This window comes from Cupressus sempervirens, chromosome 10, assembly GCF_028749045.1.
Source record: "Cupressus sempervirens isolate cs-2001-9-10 chromosome 10, ASM2874904v1, whole genome shotgun sequence".
Classification (NCBI taxonomy): Eukaryota; Viridiplantae; Streptophyta; class Pinopsida; order Cupressales; family Cupressaceae; genus Cupressus; species Cupressus sempervirens.
Window position 1 is genome coordinate 899,952,795 of NC_143127.1, and position 24,821 is coordinate 899,977,615.

Sequence of the window (24,821 nt, forward strand, 5' to 3'; positions counted from 1 at the left end):
CCATGACCATGCTGAGCTGCATAGACCATGTTGAGCTCCATAGACCATGTTGAGCTCCCTGGACCATGTCAAGCTCTCAAGACCATGTCGAGCTCCATAGACCATGCTGAGCTCCAATCCATCTTTGACCAAGTGCCAGTCCAAACACCCTCCAAAGAAACTACTAAGCCTCCTCCCATGAACTCCAAAGTAGTCACCAAGTAAATCCAAGATGCTCCTGCATTAGACTCCCCAGGTAAATAGAAAAGTGTGTCCCACACTTTGATGCCCAAAGAAAGAGCAACAACCAAATTCATCTTCACCAAAGGCTTCCACTCCAACAGGGATAAGAAAATCAATCTACACATCATCCACATCCACATCATTCTATCAAACACCAGAATCTCATCCAACCAATCATCATGCTCACTCCTAGGAACAAATTGAACATAATGCTTCATGAACAAACCCACATCCATATTAACAACTAGTGAATCCATACTAGTAGCAACCAACTCCACATTAGTGACAATATGAAGATCTCCATCAACACATGCCAAACTCTCAACACACACCATTTCATTGCTCACAACAAGATGCTCTGCAACACACAACTTACCACCAACAACAACTAGATCATCCACGACCAAGCAATTAGACTCAACCAACTGATCATGAAAACCAACGTCTATCCCAACATCAACAAGGTTAGGAATATCTTCAGCAACAAATTTTATCTGTTCTACAGGTTTTGTATCAGACTCCACAAACTGATCAACAAAACCAAACTCTTCCACCTCGACCTTGTTATGTCATCTTCTCTCACAAAAAAGCCTCTTAACTAGCCAAATGACTCTCTTCCAGATCGGTAGACTCCAACTCCACAAATAGCTACAGAATTCCTTCCTTTCCTTGTCCTTAATAGGATCAGCCAAGCTAACTTCAAATTGAGCAGTCATCTCAGAAAACCTCCTCTCCACCACATCACATAGATTTGTAAGCATTGTAGGGTCTAATCCTCTCAGAGCCATCTCCCAAGATCTTTGAAAACCCTCTGCAACAAATCCTTCCCACACTCCATGTGAGAACCTTGAATTGTTTGCAAGTCAGATCGCAACCTACCACCTTGCATGAATAATCAAGAACAACATCACAAGTCCAAGACCATGGATCTGCAATCCACAAATTCTCTACAATCATGCCTCAACAAGATTAGTCTTCCATTTTTTCATCCATCGATCATTTGCAAGCCCTCTACAATTGCAAGTTAGAACCACAATTTACCACCTCACAACCAAAAGATCTAGGACTCCAAAAAGAAATTCCACCACCAGATCAAGATCTCCTCACATGTACTTCTCCAACCCAAGTCCTGGTGCAAACTACCTCAGCTTCAGCAATCTATCTACACACTTAGGAAAAACCTTCACTTTGATACCACTTGATATAGTACAAGGTAGGAGAATCCCCAAAGGAGATGTCCTAGCCCCCAGCTATATAACCATGCAATGGAAACACAACAATAAGAAGTAATAAAGCAAGATCTGATACGAAATCACAATAATATATTCATAAAATATAATTGATTACATGCAATGTGCCAGGCTATAAGGCCTTCCCTATTACAACAAAATACAAAGAAATTAATAGTTTTGAAAGATCCCTCAAGATCCAATCCCAAACCCTAGCTAGTCCAGATCCACACTCTGGTAGAAACCCACAAGGAAGATCTCAACTTGTGCTCGCAAGCACACCAAGCTATCTGCTTATTTTCCAAGTGAAAGCTACTAGCTCTGCTCCAACTTCATCCAAGTGTAAAATACTTCAGATTTGGCACTCTATCCACACATTCACAACTACATCACAATCCTATTGTAAACTGCCACACATTCGACGCTCTGTTCACAGATTTAGGAAAACTCACTCTTCAGCTACTTCCCACACCCACTCCTCTTCTGAGTGAATAAATAATGACTAAATACTTCCCCACAACCCCTACTTATACCAATCTAAGCCACAAGTTGGCCCAAAAAAAAAATTAAATGCAAATACATAAATTAAATGCCAAAGTCGGCCTCCTACAACAATTAAATTCCTAAAATTGATGTCTTAGTAAAATTGTGATATTTCCTAGCTCTGAATGAATTAGAACTCGAGATTTGAACCATAGGTAGAAGTATAGGCTCTCCTCAATCACTACAAGTTTCATCCTTTCACTCATTGTGTAAAATTAGTTATACAGCCTAAAATAGAAACTAAATTCTTAGATCATGTGGAGCAACCAAAGACCATGCCGAGTTCCAAAGACCATGCCGAGCAACCAAGGACCATGCCAAGAAACCAAGGACCATGCCTTTCTCCCAAGACCATGTTGAGCTGCATAGACCATGCTAAGCTTCCTAGACCATGTCGATCTCCATAGACTATGTCAAGCTCCCTAGACCATGCCGAGCTCCCAAGACCATGCCGAGCTCCCAAGACCATGCCGAGCTCCCTAGACCATGCCAAGCTCCAATAATTCTTTGACCAAGTACCAATCCAAATGCCTACTAAGCCTCCTCCCATGAACTCCAAAGTAGTCACCAAGTAAATCCAAGATGTCCTGTGGCATCTTTGATTTACTTGGTGACTACTTTGGAGTTCACGGGAGGGCATCTTGGATTTACTTGGTCACTACTTTGGAGTTCATGGGACGAGGCTCAATAGGCATTTAGACTGGTACTCGATCAAAGAAGGATTGGAACTCGACATGGTCTAGGGAGCTCGGCACGGTCTATGGAGCTTGGCATGGTCTATGGAGCTTGACATGGTCTATGGAGCTCAACATGGTCTAGGGACCTCAACATGGTTTATGCAGCTCAGCATGGTCCTGGGAGGTCGACATGGTCCTTGGTTGCTCGGCATGGTCTTTGGAACTCGGCATGGTCTTGGGAGCTCGACATGGTCTATGGAGCTCAACATGGTCTAGGGAGCTCGACATGGTCTATGGAGCTCGGCATGGTCTAGGGAGCTCAGCATGGTCTATGAAGCTTTGCATGGTCTTGGGAGCTCTACATGGTTCTTGGTTGCTCAACATGGTCTTTAGAACTTGGCATGGTCTACGGAGCTTGGCATGGTCTAAGAATTTGGTGTCAATTTCAGTTTGTATAACTAATTTTCAACCTTTAGTTAAAGGATGAAACTTTTAAGGATTTAAGAGGGCCTAGAATTTTACCTACTATTCAAAGCTTGAGTTCTAATTCATTCGGAGCTAGGAGATATCACAATTTTACTGAGACATCAATTTTGGGAATTTAATTGTTGTAGGAGGCTAACTTTGGCATTTAATTTATGTATTTGCATTTAATTTTTGTTTTGGGCCAACTTGTGGCATAGATTGGTATAATTAGGGGTTACAGGAAAGTCTTTAGTCATTATTCATTTACTCAGAAGAGGAGTGGGTATGGGAAGTAGCTCAAGAGTGAGTTTTCCTGAATCTGTGAACAGAGCACCAAATGTGAGGCAGTTTACAACAAGATTGTGATGGAGTTATGAATGTGTGGAAAGAGTGCCAAATGTGAGGTATTTTACACTTGGATGATGTTGGAGTAGAGCTAGTAGTTGTGGCTTGGAAAATAAGGAGATAGCTTGGTGGGATTGTGAGCATAAGTTGAGATCTTCCTTGTGGGATTCTACCAGTGTGTGGATATGGACTAGCTAGGGTTTGGGATTGGATCTTGAGGGATCTTGTAGAACTATTACTTGCTTTGTATTTGGCCATAACTGGGAAGGCCTTACAGCCCAACACATTGCATGTAATAAGTTATATTTTATGAATATATTATTGTGATTTGGTATTAGATCTTGCTTTGTTACTTCTTGTTGTTGTGTTTTCACTACATGGTTATATAGTTGGGGGCTAGGACATCTCCTTTGGGGAATCTCCTACCTTGCACTATGTCTCTTGGAATATGCAAGACACCATCAGATCTTCTAATTCTTCCATCATAAAGTTTCACATGAATACTTCCATGACCAACAATATCAAGAATTGAACTATCACACAAGTACACCTTACCACCATCAAAATTTTTATATTTACTAAACCAATTTCTATTAGGAGTCATGTGAAAAGATGCACCTCTGTCTATCAACCATCCATTATCACCTACATGAGTGGCCAAGGCTATGATTAAAGAAGTTCCATCTTCTTTCTCAAACTCAGAATCAGAATCTTGCTTCTTCTTCTTTTTCTTTTCCTCTTTGCAGTCCTTTCGAAAGTGTCTAGGTTTGCCACAATTCTAACAAATCACCTAGGACTTACCACAAGATTTAGTTCCCTCCTTATTCTTGGACTTAGAACAACCATGCTAGTTCTTGTTCTTGCCTCTTTCCTTTGGCCTTCCTCGAACACTCAAAGCATCTTTGGCATTTAGAGAGATTGTCCTTCTCATCTCTTCAAAAAGTAGAGACCCAATAATGTCCTCCATCTTCAAGACAACTAAAGTGCTCCCTATGGCCATGACAAGGTTGTCCCATGAGTTTGGTGACAAACATATAAATGTTTGGCACCTTTCTTCTTCATCCATCCACACCCCAACTAAGGTCAACTGAGTCACCAACATATTAAAACTTTCAAGATGCTCAGAAATCTATCCACCTTCTCCCATTCTCAAGGAATACAATTTCTTCCTTAAGAAAATCTTGTTCGTAAGTGATTTTTCTTGATATATGTCACTTAGCTTCTTCCAAAGCTTCTTCGTAGTAGGTTGTTCATGGACATTAATATGTATAGAGTCTACAAGACATAATCTAATGAGACTTTTAGCTTTTTTTTCTCTCACATCATACTCAGCAACTAAAGTTGGATTCGTAGGCCTCAGTTTCTTTTCATCGACTGTATCTTGTAGATCTTGATCAATAAATAGATCTTCCATCTTCAGCTTCCACATCTCAAAGTTTGTGCCAAAAAACTTCTCTATATCCATCCTCCCTAATGTGCTTTCCATCTTTGCAATCTTGCAACATAGAAATTAAAAACCTTTGCACAAGCTAGCACTCAAACCTTGATTAGTGATGAGACCAAAATATGGTCTATTTTGACATTTCATTCTCAGTTTAATTTGCAAACTTTCTAAAGACTTTGATGTTTAAGAACATGATGTTTATGGTGATCTTAGTCAAATATGTGTGTAATTACTTTTCAAGATCAAAATGAATATGCTATGAAAAGATATGCCATTTAGTTACAAAATAGTGTGAGAAAAATGCTTTATCTTCCTTAGCTAGGTTGGGTGGTTCTCCTACAACAATGTGACATAGGATAGACTAATTTAGATAAAAAATTTTGAATAAGTTTTGATGTATGTTGTTATTGCTTTGGAAGTGCTAATACTTTACAAATATAAAAGCAAGCTCAACTCAACCAAACAAGAGTCAAAGTAGTTACTAGCATTATTATACCAAACTTGAGCAGAGGAAATTCAGGGGTCATGAGCTCCTAGAATAATGATTCTTTTGGTGCCAAAATTAATGCACCAGTTGTAATAATCAATACAATTAATTGCTTTGATAGTTGATGAGTCTAAAATCTAGGAATTCTATTCCTAGGCCATGATTTTAAATAACCAAAAATTTGTAGTCACTCTTAATAGTAGAAGTTGTGAGTACTGAATACAATTCTGTTGTTCATCAGTATGTACATTTTTCCATCATTATGAATAAAAGGAACAATTCAAGTCTTCATCTTTCAATTATTTTTCTTTACTTCTTTATTGGGGCTCACACAGAAAGTAAACTAATCAGTTAACATAGGATTTATATTCAGTTATTAGAACCAAGGTAGACTCTATTGTTCCTACAGACACTAATAATAGAATTAGTGGACTATTCTTGCAAGATAGGTAGTTGAAGTAATTTTGAGCTGTATTTCTCATGCTTTGTTAAAATAGATTTGATTTCCAACTTTAGCTTAGATTTCTTGTAGCTCAAGTATTTGAATTTTCTTAGAGTAGTTCTTAAGTCAAGATAAGTTTGAAGCATATATTTTTCCAACACCATTTCAAGTTTACGTCCCTAGTTGATAAATTGAATGATTGCAAATGAGTTGGGTAAGAACAAATTGAAATGTCTAATCTTGGGTTAAGCAGTCCATTGCTATAGGATTTTGATCCCTTTCTTTGGCAAAGCATTTTTCGGCACCGTTGCCGGGGATGGTGTTAATTCAAACTAGTCTTTTAGCTTATAGAGTTTAGTAATAAAGAAGCATGTTATGCATAGAAGAAGATACCACTTAGGGAGATTCCTTCCTTGTGATAATTAGGAAGAACGATTCAATGATTTTTAGCCTGAACCAAAAGAACCCCAAGAAGAAAATGACTTAGATGAAACCTTTGAAAATCCATTTGCTGACATTGATGCTAAATCAGAAGAATCACTCCACTTAAATGAAATTTTTGATAAGCTTGAATATCAAAATAATCCACTATCCATTTTTATTTATCAAGCACCACATCTTCCTCCAAGAATGGTCATGCCTACCTTTCCCTTTCCTATTCCCCCTCAACAAGGGAACCAAAATTTAAAGAACATGTTGCTACACTCCCAAAATTTTATGGTTTGGTTATAGAAAACCCTGAAACCTTTCTCTTTGAGTTTGACATCATCTGTAGGAGTTATGACTACACATCTAATGGCCATAAGCTGAAATTATTTCCCTCTACTCTAAAGGATGCTGCCCTATGATGGTTTATGGGGTTGGGTGCAAATTTTATAGCAAACTAGATTGAAATGAGCAATTTGTTTCTTCAAAAGTATAAAGAATATTATAGAGGATAAGATATGAAGGCGGATGACATTTTTAAAATGTCACAAAAGGAGGATGAAACCTTGGAAGACTATGTTTCCAATTTCTTGTTTAATGTGCAGCTTAATACACAACATAACTTAAATGAAGAATCTAAAAAGCATCTTTTTCTAAGAGGTATGCAAGAAGAAAGTATGGAGGACCTAGACCTAATGGCTGGAGGAAAAGTTACACAAAAAACTTGGAATGACATCAAGGAGATATGTCAGAACTATTCAAGAGCCACTATGAGGATCCTACCACATAGGACCAATAGTGGGTTAGGAGTATCAAAGATGGAGTTATCCAGTCTGTTGTCTAATTTCAAGCAAGATATCTTTAATGATGTTGGTACTCAATTGGATACCATTCAAGTTGGAAGGAAAAAGGATGAAGCTGATGCCATGCTAACTAAATTTTGCCCTCATTGTAGAGAAAGGAAGAATAATTGCACATGCAAGACCATTGCAACAGTAAATGCATAACCAATGCCCACTAAGTTTAAAGCAATTGATGAGGATATAGGAGAAGTGATTTATGCTGCTCAAAGGTGACCATGGCCTCAGAGACAAGGTATGCCTCAAGACCCTCTAAATAATTTTTGGTTACAATAATAATTAGTGGCAGGATAATATTTCCTCAAATTTTGTCCCTCAAGGAAAAAATTGTAGTAATTGGTCTAACTTGAAACCCCATTATAATCAAGCCTACCACCAACCATCTCAATATCCCCAGAAAAATACTCAATGGCCTCAACAACACAACCAATATTCTTAGTGGGGTCTTAATCAACAACCTCTATATCAAGGGAATTAGCAATGACCACCTCAGTGGGGGCCAAGCCAATTGCTTCAGTAGCAAGCCTTGATGCCTCTGCCTTAGCAGCAAGCCCTGTTGCCTCCACCTCCTATAGCTAATGCTAGCCCACAAAAGAAACCAAAAATTCCTACTCAACCAACACCAAATTCCAACAATAAGTAGTAAGCTTATTCTTTGCAAGTCAATGATATTCATTTTAGGTCTAGAACCAAGTTGTCTACACCTAAAAGACCTATCATAACTAAGGCAACTAATACTGAAAATGGTCTAGCAAGGTAACCGGTTGATCTTCCAATTTCCCCATCTGTGCAAGCACTTACTCCTTTATTTCCACAAAGGTTAGTCCCTGTAGCCCCATCTAAACCAAGCCTTGCAACAATTGATCTCCTAGACTAGCTTAAGAAAATGACTATACAGATTCCCTTATTGGATGCACTTAAAGAGATTCCCCTTTACAATAAAACTTTGAAGGAAGCATGTGTCAAGCAATTTTTTAGAAAGAAAAAGGATCCTCCTATTGTCCATGAGTTGGGATAACTTTTTGATTTAATCTTGAATAGAGCCCTGACGCTTAAATATTCTAATCCAGGAAGTCCTATTGTTACCATACATATAAATGGCATCCAAATTTAGAATGTTTTGATTGATCTAGGGGCCTCAATTAATGTCATGACTAGAGAATTCTTGTTACAACTTAGTATTATAGGATTAAGGGATACTCCTACAATACTTTAGTTAGTAGACAATTCAACTATCAAACCTGATGGTATGATAGAAGATATCATTATAACCTTGGTTTCCCTAGATTTTCCTTAAAACTTTTTTGTGCTTTCACCAAGTGGTACCCTTGGAGGATATCCATTAATCTTGGCAAGACCTTGATTGGCTACTACAGATGCATGCATTGCATGTCGATCAAGAAAAATGACAATATAAGATGGTACCAAAACTAAGAAGTTAACTGTATACTCCCCTGCACAACGTCAACTAGATCTTGACCAAGTTTCCTGGCCAAACCCTGGTGATGATCTTCTAAAGGTTAATTCTATTCAACAACTCATGATGCTCAAAGAAATCCATTTTTTGTGTCCTAGGAAGAAGATGATATACTGGCAGCAATCCTTACTAATCAATATGATTCTGAGGAGTCTACTTCTAAAACTCTTATCAGCTCCTTGTAAAATGTATTACTTAAATGTGATGCACCTCAATCTCTTGCAGCATCTAATTACCTTCATACATTATTACCCTATGAAATTAAATCCCCAACAATAGAAAGGGTCTTAATGATGAGTAAGGTAAAGAAAGAAAAAAAATTTGTAGGAAAAGAGTTGAATATTAATAATGAACTTACTGCATCTCAGATGGCAAGCATTATTAAACTATTGCAAAATAGTCAACAAGCCTTTGCATGGGACTATACTGACATGAAGGATTTAGATCCCGATCTTTGTACACATAGGATATTTATCAATCCAGAGTGTAAGCTAGTAAGATAACCTTAGAGGAGGGTAAACCCAATATTAAAAAACATAGTCAAAGAAGAGTTGCAAAAGCTTCTTAATGTTGGCTTTATCTATCCTAATTTTGATAGCCTATGAGTGTCACCTCTAGTTATTGTTCCAAAGAAAGGGGTGAAAATGGAGAGTATGTGTATGGACATGCAAAGTTATACTGGCATTTGATACCGTCATGCTAGTTGATGAAAGGTGAGGTGAGTTGGAATTATTAGAGAGAAAATACTTTCACAAAGAAAGTAGTTTATTATGGTCCTAGCCAATGGGTTTGGAATTTTCCTGGAGTTTTTTGATAATGGGAATCATTTAGGAGGGCCTAGTCTCCAATAGAAAACTTATTGTCACAAATGAATTTGTCATGCCATTTCTTTCGCTATTGTTGGATTACCTCCATATTGTGTAAGGCAAAGTTTTGGTATTCACCAAGGGCATTCAGTTATAGTAACCTATCTTCTTGAGCCTTGGAAAGATCAAAATCTAACTCTAGAGAACATTTTTGTGAATTGGTAAGTACATACTTAATGTAGAATTAAGTGCTCTTTAATGCTAAAAATGTTAGCTACTTAAAACAAGTACTATCACTTGTCCTCTCATCTTATTACGAGTTTTTCTCCATTTTTGAAATTTCTCCTATAATCACTTCAGAGGAATAATTAGGGGTGGCTTGTTGAGAAGGGAACCAGCTAACCATACAACATTGTTGGGAGAACCAGTTTGGTTGCCTATATTTCAAGCCAAGGAGTGGATGGATTACATTTTCAAATTGTCTGCATGGAATGAGGAGCTTGCCTTCAAATTCTTGTGAATGTTGACAAATGGTTTTTCTACAGTCAAAAGAATAAGGGTTCCATTTTCACTCGAGATTATAGTAGAGATAATGGAATTACTACTGGAAGGAGAACAGTTTCTAGATACATTAGATGTAGTGTTGGCTAGAGCCCAATTTATAGTGCACATGGACCCATGGCTTTAGATAGACTGGAAACAAGGTACAGTCCACACATCTTTAGCACAACCATTTGATGAATTTGCTATCTATGTGGTGAAATATTTCACTTGTGAAGGGAGACATTCATATTTGCATGCCACACATTTCAAATTTTTGAGTTGCTTAAGACATGATGATTGCCCTTTAAATGTCCCTCACTTTATGTATCACATTTTGTTGAAAAGAGTCACTGCAGTATAGAAAGGAACCCTAAAGCAAGTTTCACACAAATGTTTTATTAAGCTTATCATAGAAAAAGCCCTTAGGGAACAATTTGGAATACCTTGGGATGATTTTATTAAAACCATAGTGCAAAACCCTAAAAGGCAGCCTAAGAGGCAAATTGAAAAGGAAAGGGAGCCTCAGGAAAACCCTGTGAACCCAACTCTAGCCTCTTCTTCAACCAGACCTAGAAGGTCTCAGAGAACTTCAATTTCTACTCTTGTAGCTTCTACCTTTGGCTCAGGTCCAAAATCCAATAAGGGTAAAAGGAAAGTTAAAGTTTCCCCAAATGTTGACTCTCCTATAATGCCTAGGGTTCATAAAAAGAAGAAAGGGGGGAATGTATAGGAAACACCTTCTATATTTCCTCTAGCTTTAGAGGCAGGGGAATTACCCTCTAGGAAGAGAAACCAAAGAAGTCAACCATCTATAAAACTTGATTAGGGTGTGTCTTTTCAACCCTCTATGTCTGAAAATGTAACCATTGGAAAAGGGCAATCCTCTTCTTTTGATAGAAATAAGAATATCATTGAAGAAGGTGAAAGTGTAGAACATTTACTTGCAGTAGAAAGAACATCCTTTGGCCAGCCACCCATTATATCCATAGATTTTAACATAGAAGATAGTGTGTCTATTGAGGTTCCAGATTCTCCCCCTCCTCAAAGAGAAAAATTTCATGAAGAGGATGTTGGAATAAATGTTAATGTAATTAACATCGTTGCTAAACAAATTCTTTCACAAGGACTTGATGCTTTAGCATCCGCAACCCAAAAAACTACTCCTAATGATCCTTCATCTAGGGAACAAGTTACTTTTAGTCCTAGTTCCACTGTTTCATTGTTAAGCATCATTTCATAGCTTAGAGAAAACTATCTTCAATCAAGCTCAAGATTTGACTGAAAAGGATGAGGAGATTGACCAATTAAGTGGTAAACTTACAAAGGTTACTACCATGATCCTTGAATTAATGTCATACCACTCTCCTTTGTTTATGCTCTCTTTTTTAAAGAACAATTTTTTAGTTATCAGATGACCTGTGTAATATAGGGAAAGAATCCAACATTGAATACTCCTCATGAATTCTTTCAAGCCTTCCATACTCCCACTGTAGCGTTTAAAAATCTATTTTGTGAACTGTTCAAGTACATAATTTAGTAGTCCCTAATGACAGAAATTGGAATCCTTTGCCTTTTGTGGGTGATATTCAACTCAAGGCATTAATGTCTTGGATCCAAAATGAAATTAGCAGAGAACATTAGGCGCACCATTTTAAAGAATTAGAATATGAGGCTCCACTTCTCCTCAGATCTAAGGCCAAGGATGCTATAACTATGTACTATAAATGGATGAAAATTTCTTATTCAAAACTTGGCAGCTAAATTATCCCCCCTTTAAGAGATGCAGCTTATCAAGAATATAAAGCTATCATAGAGGCAGATCTCCCTGTAGCAAAGAAGAAGAATCAATTGTGTTGGATAGGATTGAATGAAGACCTACAAAAGAAAGAAGCTCATTCTCCATTGAATTTTATCATGGCCACTTAATGAGCACTTTGGTATATCAAGTTGGGGGAAGAAAGGAAAAATGATTGGATCCCTTTAACTTTTCAGCCTACACTGTTATTATCCCCATTGCTTGCTAATCAACAAGATTTAGAGGCAGTTGATATGATAGAAGAGCTTTACAGGTGGGAAAAATATAGGAAAAATAAAGTGTTTTATTGGAACATTGATACAAGAGGTAAAGGGCAGAGTATTGCTTCAGATTTAATGATGGCTGCAATGGTGAAGAATTTTATGTTTCCTTGAGGACAAGTCAAAGTTTCAATTGGGGGGAATGATGAGACCAGAATATGGTCTATTTTGACATTTTATTTTTAGTTTAATTTGCAAACTTTCTAAAGCCTTTGATGTTCAAGAACATGATGTTTATGATGATCTTAGTGAAATATGTGCAGAATTACTTTTCAAGATCAAAATGAATACGCTGTGAAAAGAAATTTCATTTAATTACAAAATAGTGTGAGAAAAATGCTTTCTCTTCCTTATCTAGGTTGGGTGACTTTCTCCTACAACAATGTGACATAGGGGTGACTAATTTAGATAACATGTTTTGAATAAGTTTTGATGTATGTTGTTATTGCTTTGGAAGTGCTAACATTTTGTAGATATAAAAGAAAGGTCAACTAAACCAAGTGAGAGTCAAAGTGGTTACTGGCATTATTATGCTAGCCTTGAGCAAAGGAAATTCAAGGGTTGTGACTTCTAGATTACCGATTCTTTAATGAACATTTCAAGTCTTCATATCTGAGTTATTTTTCTTCACCTCTCTGTGGGGGCCCAGACAAGAAGTGAACTAATCAATTAACATAGGATTTATATTCTATTACTAGAACCAAGGTAGACTCTGTTGTTAGACTTTGTTGTTCATGCAGCCACTAATAAAAAAATTAGTGGACTGTTCCTGTAGCATAGGTAGTTGAAGTAATTCTCAGTTATATTTTCATGCTTTTTTAAAATAGATTTGATTTCCAGCTTAAGCTTAGATTTCTTATAGCTCAAGTATTTGAATTTCCTTAGAGTAGTTCTTAAGATAAGTTTGAAGCATATATTTTACCAAGACCATTTCAAGTTTGCATCCCTAGTTGATAAATTAAATGAGTCCAAATGAGTTGGGTAAGAACAACTTGAAATGTCCAATCTTGGGCTAAGTAGTCCATTATTGTAGGATTTTGATCCCTCTCTTTGGCCAAGCAATTAGCTCAAAAAACCCTATACCCAACAAATAGAACCAAAATTGGTCAAGCTCTGATACCACTTGAAAGGAAGAAAAGGTGTGTAGAATTGCTTCCTACACTAATCTTTGAGAGGACAATTATGCAAATTCAAATAACTATAGCAGAGATCTTAGGAAATGCATAATAACATAATCAAAATAACAATGAACTCATAACGCAATGATTATTATGGGGAAACCCTTCTAGGAGAAAAACCCCACCCTCCAAAACCCACACAATGTATTCTCGAATCTAGAAGATTAGAATACAGTTGCAATGCAAGTTCTTATAGGAGTGCATCAACACAACTCAGACTCAAACTTAGACTTAGAGAGATACTCCTTCTAGCACTAGTCTTGCAAACTAATTCGATGATTCAAAAACCTCACCAAGCCCTCCCTTTATAGTGATTTGCCACCTGGAAACCATTTGTGTTTTTACAAAACCACGGGCCAAAACCATGGGCAAGAGAACCATGCCACATGTTACCCACTTGTAATTTGTATCTCTAAGAATACCATTTTCATCCATAATTTCGTCCTCTAGTTTAGACCCCCATAAAAGTCATATAATGAGTTGTTTACACTCTAAAAATAACCCTTCTATATTGTTCTAGAGACCAAACACATTTTTAACAACTCATACACCTTTTTCCAACTCATAAACATGTGGAAAACTACCGCAAACAAATTCTAGAATTTTCTAGAAATTTTCTAGAGTTTTTCGAAAAAAGCTTGCAAGGTTGAGACACAATTCTCAACATTAGGTTATCCTTTTCAAGTTTTGATGTCCTACTATAAGAATAGATCATTTGTAAGTATCTTGTATCTTTTTTCCTTTTATAAGAATAAAATTTGCATATTTTCAAAACAAGTCCTTGCCTCTTCTTGTCCATTTCTTCTCCATGACAGGTTTTCTACATGCAGGTATTTGAGGGCTGTATGAATTTGTTTTGTGTATTGCTCAAATCCTTTAGTTGAGTTACTTGATGACATGGATAAATCTCCTATATTCCATGTTGTTTATTTATATGAGCATCACAAGTCAAATAATGAAGTTTTTGTACCAGATGATTATCTTAGGAAGAAGGTGGAAGAGATTGAACAATTTTGTTTTATCAAAGAATTGGTAAAATCACAAGAGGAAAAGATTACTATCAATATTTTATGAAGTGCGAAAAAAGACTAGTGGAAGATGCTACATGGATTTCTCAATCTAAGTTGGATTTAGCTCGAGTTGTGACATCTTAATGATTTGGGAGAATCATTTCTTTCAACCCTGGTGGGCTGATCCATGAGCATCCTGGGTTTTCCTTGATTTCCAACTCATCTTTTTGCATTTTCTTAGTTGTTTCTGAGTGCAATATTGGCCAAATGAAATGATTTTTGAGTGTGTTATTGGTCAAGTTTTTTCTTTGGATTAATTCTATTGCTTTTGAGTTCCTCCAAGTGCAAAGTGAGCTCGCTAGTTTGTTGATGCTTGGTTGCTTCTTTGACCGAGTTTCTTTATGATGCGTTCCTAGTATGAGCCAACTTGTTTATTTAATTTGAGTCATGAATTGAATTTAAGGGCCATGCATTGGGCTATGTGTGGACCATTATGATGTTGACCTTCTCTTAGGTAAAGACCTAGAAACTTCAACAAGCTATTTTGGAAAGTATAAGTAGTAAGTGTAGTTTAGGTTTAGAGGTAGGACACATAGGAAAGTAAAAAAGGCATAGAAGTTAAGAAGAAAAAGAATTGATATTTGGTTGTAGTTGTATCATGTTGGATGAATTTTTATGTATTTATGATTATTGCATTGGTTGTAACTTGAAAGGCCTCATAGCCAGGCAATGTTGCGGATAATGTGATAAATCAATAAAGATATTGTTGTTTCTCTCTCTCCTCGGCATTGTTCTTTGTTATTTGTTTCTATTGTGTTTACTCACAAAGGTGTTTAGAAAGTTAGGTACATGCCTCTAAGCCCTAATTTTTTAACCATCCCTATGCCAGTGAATATATTAGCTTACACCTATTGTAGTATGCATTGTCTCTCATGTAGAAATAGTCTTACATCATTAAAGACTATAGGGTGCTCAAATTTTAATGTATGGAATTTATTTTTCATGTTTTGAATATATGTCTTTATGAGAATTGATTCTTTTTGTATTACAAATGATTATTATATGATAATATATGTATAATTCTCTAAAGTAAGTGTTTCTTGTACACTAGATCTTTTGAAAATGTGTTTATGTTAGCAAAGACCTTTGGATTTAAATTAGATATTTCAATAAATTATAGATAGTATTACATCTCTTTACAAAATAAAAATAAATTTATTATGTGATCGAATATTGAGTGTTTCGATATGAGGATATGCAACATGTATAAGGGCATTTAATGTTGAACTATGTTGTACTATTCTAATTCAGAGTGACTTGTAATTTTGTGACATGATTCAAGAATAAAAATATTAAAGTTCTAATTGAATATTCTTATTAAAATAATATACATAAAGCTTCAAAAATTGAAGTTAAACCACATGAAAGTCAATTTTTGATCCAGTCACATTAATTAGACAAGATAAACATTTAGTGATTAAACTAGATCTATTGATTTGAAGCCTATATTTTATTGATTCTGATTTCTTATGTAATAAAGGTTCTAAATACTTCTATCACAAGAGGACTATGTAGTAATATTTTTAGATCTATGGAATTTAGAATTATATTGTGTTATGTTAGATTTGTGTACCTTTGCATTGAGGACATTCAATGATTTCCTGAAACAATGCAAATACTTATGTCATCAAATCTTAAATATGCTATTCTAAAATTATTTTTTCCTATTTTAAAAAGTTAGGTGCCATGAATGAAGGACTTAGTGCTTATTAAATATTTTCATACACATTGTGTATATACATTTAGTGTTGAATTATGTTTGCTATGAAAATTTAGAGTGAATTCCCTTGGTCCAACACAATTCTACTATAATTCTTTTATTATATTTGTCCAAACCTTGTTGATAGTGTTTTATCCCCATTCTAATTTTTTATTTATCATGAAAAATGTGGCTTTTTCCTTACATAAAGAATTCCTTCATTTAATTTTAAAGATTTATTAAAGCCATAATGAGAACTAGAATGTTTTTTATTTTTGAAGGAATACATTAAAAGATAGCTAGTAGGTTAAACAACACAATTAAATGTAATATGTTTGTATTAGACAATTTCTTTTAGGAAGCTAATTTTTTAGTGATATTGATATGTTTTAATAAATGATAAAATTACATTAATAGACTGTACATATATATATTTTAAATTGCTCAACATTTAAATCTATCTTTTTTCATGATCAATATATCACAATTCTTAAGAATCGATATAGTTGAACAATCGGCAAATTACTACTTAGCCTACTTATTACATTAAATCAAGGCTTAGTATTGGACCTTGCACATTTTAACATTAATTCAAAACAAAAAAAACTCAGCAAATAAGTTTGAACCCTGATGTATGAAATTCCATTTGTATCAGTACTAAATTTTAAGTACACACACCCAAGATTGGGGATTAGATCTTATTGAAAACAAAGTAGAAAAATTCATAGTAGAAGAAAAACTCAAAACATAGGACCCAACTATGTTTCCCTCAATGGCATCCATCATCTTGTCAAAGCATTCAGTAAAACACTTGGCTAGAGTATCACTATTCACATAATTCTTGGTGCCAAGCACTTCCAACCTCACACTTCCCATGTAGCTCATCACCGTCAAAAGAAGCATCTACAAAACAAAACAATTCATTACTCCAAAAAATATCTTTCTAACAAAATAGAGTTTAGCATTAACATATCATATTCATAATGTGAAGCTTGAACTATTGGAATTTAATGCCTCATTAGTTAGAGAGTTAGGCAATGAAATTAATATGACTCTATATACTTGTAATTACTATTACCAATGATTAATAACAAGTTGTAAGTTGTTTCTATTTTTATTTTATTGTTCTACTTTACTAATATGGTATCAGAGCCAACTATCTGTTAAAATTTTTGTGTTAGAGAAGAATCTATCAAGGAGATGAGGCCTAGAAAAGAGCCACCAAATCTTGATGGTGATGAGGATTTCATTGAAGATGAAGTTATTTTATTTTGAAGAAGCCAATGCTTTGGAAATAGGAAATGATTTAGTAGAGGTTAGATGGATGCCCAATAGTTTGAGGTGTGAACAGATCAAAGAGACTATACCTCACCAAGATTATGAAACATGCATGTGTAGATTGGTATCCAATGGTTTAGGGAGATCTAAAAATTTGGAAGTTTGGCATCATACCTTTACAAGCGTTATGAGGTACTTTATGTGCAATTGGTGTCTAATGATGTTTCAAAGCTTGGATGATAGTTTCATGACTATACAAGTAGTTTAGAGCAACTTGAAGAAGCCTTATAGGTGTAAGAACTATTTTTTCAAAGAAAAGAATATGCATAATGTATTTCCTATTATATATCATTTTAATGTTGTAGCATTCAGAGGGGGTGTTAAAATTTAGTGCTCCATTAGTTAGTGAGTTGGAGAATGAATCAAACAAGATTATAGATGTGTTTGAGTCAGGTGTAAGTGCATTCTAACTAGTTCTCAAGTTCATGTGTGTGTTGTCAATTGTATTAGTGTGTCGTCAATTGTATTAGCATAATTATACGTTCTTGATGAAGCCATATGACTCTATGTATTTCTAATTACTATTACCAATATTTAATAACAAGTAGTAATTTTTAATTTCTCTCTATTTTTGTTCTGCTATTCTATTTTTACTTAATAGGAACTTCAAGTAGGAGATAGATATTGTTACAGTGATAATCAATAGAAAAGTGGAGAATAGGTAAGGGTTTTCCTTATTATTGCTACCACTTTTGAGGAATCCCAGATGCCAAGAAAGAGATGCTCTTAATAGGAATTTGAATGAGTGTTATCTTTTCTATGGGGCCAATCATATTTGATAATGCTAATGTTGTGTTTGCCAGTGTGTTATAGATGCTAGTAGTAGATGCCTGCAATACTTAAAAAGTATAAACTTTGGTTAAAAATATTATTATATTTACCTACAAATGTAATGTAATCACAGTTAGCATATATCACATACCTTTGAGGGAAGATAGCTGAATAGTTTTCTAGTGATGAAAACTTCAAGTGACACTTTCTTTCTATCTATGATTTGCTTGGCTCTTCCCACAAAGCCTAATGGACTCTCTTCATTAGTTATAGGAATAGGGATTTGTAACATTGCAATGTGGTTTCCCCATGGTGCTTTACTCTTTAAGTTTCAACATTTCTTTAATATCCTGCACAAAACCACAGTTTAATCAGGTTTTCTAATATTCTTTATATGTCAATTGAATTTCATCAATTAATAAAATATTTATAAAGAGTCATTAATTGTGCATGTGTAGATGATTTTTTTTAATCATAGGATTTTTGCACAGTTATGGTAAGTAGGTATTTGTCAACAATTTTGTTGGATTTCCTCATAGTGTTTTAATGTTAACTTTCAACAATTATTTATGTTATGTTAATATTCACAATAAATTTAAAAATCTTGTAATTGTTGACTACTCATAAATACTAAAAATATAATATTTATGAAAATTTACAATATTTTTCTTTTAAATCATATTTAAAAAAATTTAAATAGAACATGTAAATTTGATCATTATTATCATATACATATATATACATAGATATGTATGTCTGTATATACATATGTATACATATATGTATGTACACACACACACACATATATATATATATATATATCTTTGGAAGATATTCAATAATAATTTTTAAAATATTTTAATTATCATACCCAATAAGATTAAATATTTATTGCACATATTCTCCATATCTTATATTTTAAAACTACATTTGGTCCACTGTTTTAAATTATTTATCGACTAATTATTGGCAAATGATGTATACTGCAATAATATTTAATGTTATAAATACCTTCAATCCAGACAGTGCTCTTGTGTTCATGAATACAATCCCCGTTACTTCGCCATCTCCTTCCTGACTTTTGCTACTTCCCCTGCAAAATATTGTATATATATATATATATATAGTCATTGAACCATAATGTATAATGAGTCAGAATAATAGCTAAATTATGAGCATTCATTGCGCGCACCGTGAGAAAGAGTTGTCTCCAGGTATCGTTGAAGTCCAGCGAAGATAACGCCCATAACAACATCATTAACCGTCTGCAAAAGTATTTTACCGAAATGAGCATGTTTGAAAAGATAAAACGTATACCATATAATAGATGTCAAATGAGAGTGAGATTATGAAGTTACTCCTCCAACGGAATTCTTTATCTTTTTGACGTCTTCCATGAGGAAGGTGGCGGAGGATATGACTTTGGGCAGCATTTCAAACACCGGGAGGCCCACGGAAGGGCAACTTCCTATCATCCGTCCATATAGTTCTAAAGAGTCTACTAATGAGATCACATAAAGTGCACCACATTACAAGAAGAGGCATGAATAATAGCCTATGAAGCATGAAATACATAAATTCAATGGAAACCCATGATGATGAATGATATGGATTAAGTCTTTCCCAAGATGGAGATTTCATGAATGAAGGAAAGGTAACAGGGAGATTGGGATCATCTGCTCTGGTGACACAGTGGAGAAGGAGGGACATGAGGAATGGTGCATGTTTATGATTAAAGTGGATCTGGCCTTGCTTGTATGCAGTTGAGAATATAAAATGCCCACATGGGCCTACACTTGTTAAGTGGGGTTAAATGTATAGTACTGATATAATCTTTCACAAACTCGTCATATTCAGTTTGGCCCGGAGGAAACTCTGGAACAATTACATGATCGTCCACGTTTACTTCAGTTTCCACCCAATGCAGAACTCCGTGTCTATTCTCAGTCTGCCATTACATCAATAAATATGAACAACAATATGATAATATTTTAGAAGAACTGCTTTTCTTAATCAGTTCTTAAAAATATTAGTTTGCTTAAAGATAAAAATGTAAGAGCATAAAGGAAAGCTACAGACCATCTTACTACGAAACTGTGGGTTGCCTGGCAGAAGAGTGTTTTTAATGGCTTGCTTGGCGCTAGAGACATCAATGGCTTCTTCAAGCTCAAAAATGGCCTGCACGCATAATGAAAGCAAGGGAATACGAAATGTCTGACTGAGAGGACTCACCGCCTCGCAGCCTGCATTACTATCTACCGACGATGTTTCCGCACTGAGCCCCATCAAACTCAATCTTTTTCCTTAATCAAATAGTATCCATATATATAACCTTCGCTGATATTTTCTGATCTTTTCTCAGTGGGCTGAAAAGAAATACAAATTTGTCAAAGTTTTCATTAAACTCGGTACAACTAACAAAACACCCAATTTCTTCGGCGTCATTTAGAAGTGAATAACTACCTTTGTCAAAGTTTTCATTTAACTCGGTACAACGAAACACCTAATTTCTTCTGCGATTTTTGCAAAAGAAAAGAAGGTGGCAAAGGGTCAAATTAAATTGTTACTCAAGATGGTACATTTATTGTTGATCGCATCTATGAAATGTTGCATTCACCTCTGTAAGGCCCCGTTTGGTTGGGGAAGATGATTTTTTGACATAACCAGGCTATTTTATAACCAGGTTTTCGAAAACCTGGTTTTGTGGTTTGGAAAGCCAATGATCCGTTTGGTTGACACGGAAGATGAATATACTGTGGACCCCACAATATTATTAAAAAAACTGTCATAAATTTCAAAACCTGGTTTTAATTTCGAATTCCACCTTTTTGTTGGAAGAAACTTCTTCCAATTTTTGACCAAAATTGGAAGATGAAATTGAAAACCAGGTTATAATTTTAACCAACCAAACACCAAAGTTTTTTTGCAAAACCTGGTTTTGCCTCTGATAACCCGGTTTTGGTCGTCATCTTCCAGAAACCAAACGGAGCCTAAAGATTTCACTCCCATCGAAGTGTGTACAGTGCAAATTGATAAAGTGTACAATGACTATGACAATACCCTGTTTGGTACCTTGAACATTATAAACAAGAACTAAGAGCTCCACGCTAGTTCTGTCAAAGGTGGGTGGCTAGAATAGTTTTATAGACACAGCTTTTGTCAACACCACGATTGACGTCTTTCTAGTCTAAATAGTTTTTGAATATTCTCAAAAATATAATATTTCTTTTTTTTTTAAAACTCTTTTACGAGACGGGGGAGACTAGAACCCGTGACCAACCCCCTGCAACAGAAAAGATTTAGCCAACCGAACTAGGGCCCACACCCTAAAATATAATATTACTTTGATAAAAGCAGAGAAAAAAATATTTAGAAAAATAAAGAAGTGTTTGTAAAGTCTATTGTAATAACATCTAGAAAACACTCAAAAGTATAATTTAAATTTGTTAAATTTATTGTTAAAAACATCTAGAAAGAACTCAATAATTATTTTAGTCAATGGAATGGTTGTGCATATGTAAGTTTTAATCTTTACAGATTAATTAATTAGATTAATTTATTTTAATTTTAGTTCAAACATTTTTTTATTTGACAATCAAACTATTTTTTATTTTTTATTAATAAGAATGTAAATATTTTAAAATAATCCTATTAGAAAATCATATTCTTACAAGCCATTCCAGACATAAAGATCCATCTTCATATTTGCAAGATTTGACACAATCTCAAATGATAATTTTGTCATAAAAAAATGTTAAAATTTAGGAAAAGTCAAAGGGCCCTTGATCTCTTGATAAAGTTGAAAGAATCACAAAGATCCCATGAGATTTTGATGCATGAAAAAAGATGATCCTCCATCCAAAAAAAATTAAAGAAAAAATAAGACTATATATTCATATATGAATGATGGTTTGTTGTAGGTTTGATTTAGTATAATTATCATACCACTATACAAATGCAAGTACATTATTTCCATAAAGGAGAATTATGATATTGAATATATAATTTACAACTATTCCACACAATCTTACATATAGTGCTTGATCTCATAGCTTTGTAAAGTGTTTCATGGCATCTCATATAATATGGTTATATAAATACACAATAATTCCATAAAGCGATGATAATATATTAAGAAGAGGAGACAAAAGTGTTAGAATAATGAGTGAATTGCTTAAAATCTTACAAGAGTATAGAAATATTAATTCAATGTGTTAGAATTTTAGTGATTTAAGATACAATGAAACCAATTATTTGTTAAATAGTCAAGGAAAAATGGAGGAATATCTGCAATTTAAGATGCAGAGAGGGATGTAATTTTTTTAGCCATCTAAGGTGCAAGAAAATAGGAAAAAAATCATTTTCCTTGCTAGAAATCAAATGAAACAAATTGAATTCAAATGAAAAAGGGCTTACCTCAAAAATATCCACAAGATTATAAAATGAGGAAAAAAAGAGAAAGTTTGCAAGAAATCGAAGATTCCTTTTCATAGATATCAACTTGAGAGATCATTCACATAAATTGTCTTACAAATGCCACCCGCCCAACACTATAGCCTTTAGATATTGAAAGAAAAGTTGGCGATAAAAATGATTTTGTTTTGCATACTATATTTTAATATTTTTATCTGATCATTGCACTTTAGGTGATTGAATTTCCTTTGTATATCAGTTGAAATTATAGTCCAATTTTAATTTGTTTAGTTGGAATTAGCAATAATTTACTTTCTACAAAATTTTGAAAATAAGAGAAGTTACGTTTTTCCAACAAAATTCTTGTTGTTAGCAAATGCCACCTAGTACTTCGAAACTATAAACTTTAAAGAATTTTCTTCAAAACCTCTAATTCTCCAATGTTCTACCAATAATGTTGCAAGTCATTTCTTATCTAGGTTTAAATTTTTTGTAATTTTTGTATATGATATCTGTTGCACTGCATTTTTAGTTCAACCAAATGATAAATATATCTTTCTAGCGTATGATATGTTTAATAAAATTGCATCTTTACTGAAATTATTTTGGGTGATTTTGACCATGTGGATGCCTCTTAGTCCTTGACTCTGAGCTGAAGAGGTTTTAGGCATCAGTGGGCCCATTGGCAGCTCATAGGCTTTGTGCCCCACTGGATTACCTCGCAGGTCTAAACCCTTCATAAAAATATAGCATCAAACTGGAAATGAAAAATCTTGAACAAGAGCTCTAATAGAGCTTGAGTCTATGTCTTTTGTCAGAAACAAAAGGTACACTTGTGCCATGGTTAAGTCATTGTTAAGTATTTGGGACAACAAAATACTTCGTGTTACCTAGTTTGTTGAAGTTTATGAACATTGTTTCAAGGCTTGCTTAAAACATGGTAAAACATATTTTTGTAATGAGAAAATATATGTGCTTTCTAAATTAGCATAAATGTTTCCTAGTTTATATTTCAACATTTTTCATATGTGTCAATAATTTTCTAACTATGCAATGCCTTGGATCCCTCATTGTCTTTAGAATTAATGTTTAGTGTTATTATAATAGCTTTAATTCTAAAGTCTTATTTAAATGTAATTCTTTTATTTATATTACTAATAATTGTAATAAGATATTACGTCCAAATAATTTATATATGTAATAAATATTTCTAATTTATTAAAAACTAAACATTTAACTTTTTATTATGTTAACATAATATTTATATAAAATATTCTACATTATAATTGATTGCTAAACTAAAAATTATTGTATACGGCACTTTTTTAAATTTGACATCAATATAGAGGTTATGCATGTAAAATTAAAGAATATAAGAAGTACTAGAACAAATAAATTTTAAAAAAGTTCTAAGTATTTCATAGTTTAAATTATAAAAATATTTAGACCAAATAATGCCACAATTTGTACATAACTAATACTAAAAACAAAATTGAATATGATGGAGGCCAAAAAAAAAATGTAATTTAAACTAATTTAATTTAATTGTTAAGTTAGAATTTTTTAGAGTTATAATGTAACAAATAATAAATAGCCTTTGGAATTCAAACATTTTTTAAAGAAAATTTAATATATCATTTTAAATAAAATAAATTTATCAATAATCTTATATCAATAAAATAATATCCTAAAATAAAATTGAATAATAGAATTTTTGAAAGTAAAGTAAATAATAAATAATAAATAAAGAAATAATTAATGAAAATAATTCTTTTAAGTTTTTCTATTTTCATAAGTAAAAATTATTAAAACAAATAGTCACTTCAGCTTTATTTAATCATTGTTTTACATAATCTAAATGAAATTAAGGATGAACTTGTAATAATATTCAACATAAAAATGATAAGATCATTTAGCATAAAACTGGATAAGGATGAGTTAATGTTAGTCAACAACTCCGTTGACAAGAGTTAAAGTCTATGCATTTACATTGATTGTAAGGTGGGTCAAGATGAGTACAAGAAGGAGCAAGCATTCGACAGTCTATCAGGTAGGCATTCTGCTCACGCTATTTTTCATACTAGAAGTTTTGGGGTGCTTGAGCTTCTATCTTTTTCTTTGGCAGTCTAGGAAATTGAATTTTATAAAAATGAAAGCTTCATAGAGCAAGTATGCCACTGCGTACTATGCCTTTGAATTCAAGGGAGTTTTTGCCACTTTTCTTGACCCGTTCTCTTCCTCCACTCTGCATTAGTGAACCCATTTTCATGGTCCACATTGAATGCTTTCTTGAGTATGGTGTATGGTTAA

At 34.0% G+C, this 24,821-nt stretch overlaps 1 pseudogene; it reads right to left on the bottom strand.

Annotated features, from left to right (window-relative positions):
• Nucleotides 1–20,384, bottom strand: part of LOC149536908 (wax ester synthase/diacylglycerol acyltransferase 3-like) — a 40,057-nt pseudogene extending 19,673 nt beyond the window's left edge.
• Between the last annotated feature and the right edge of the window lie 4,437 nt (nucleotides 20,385–24,821).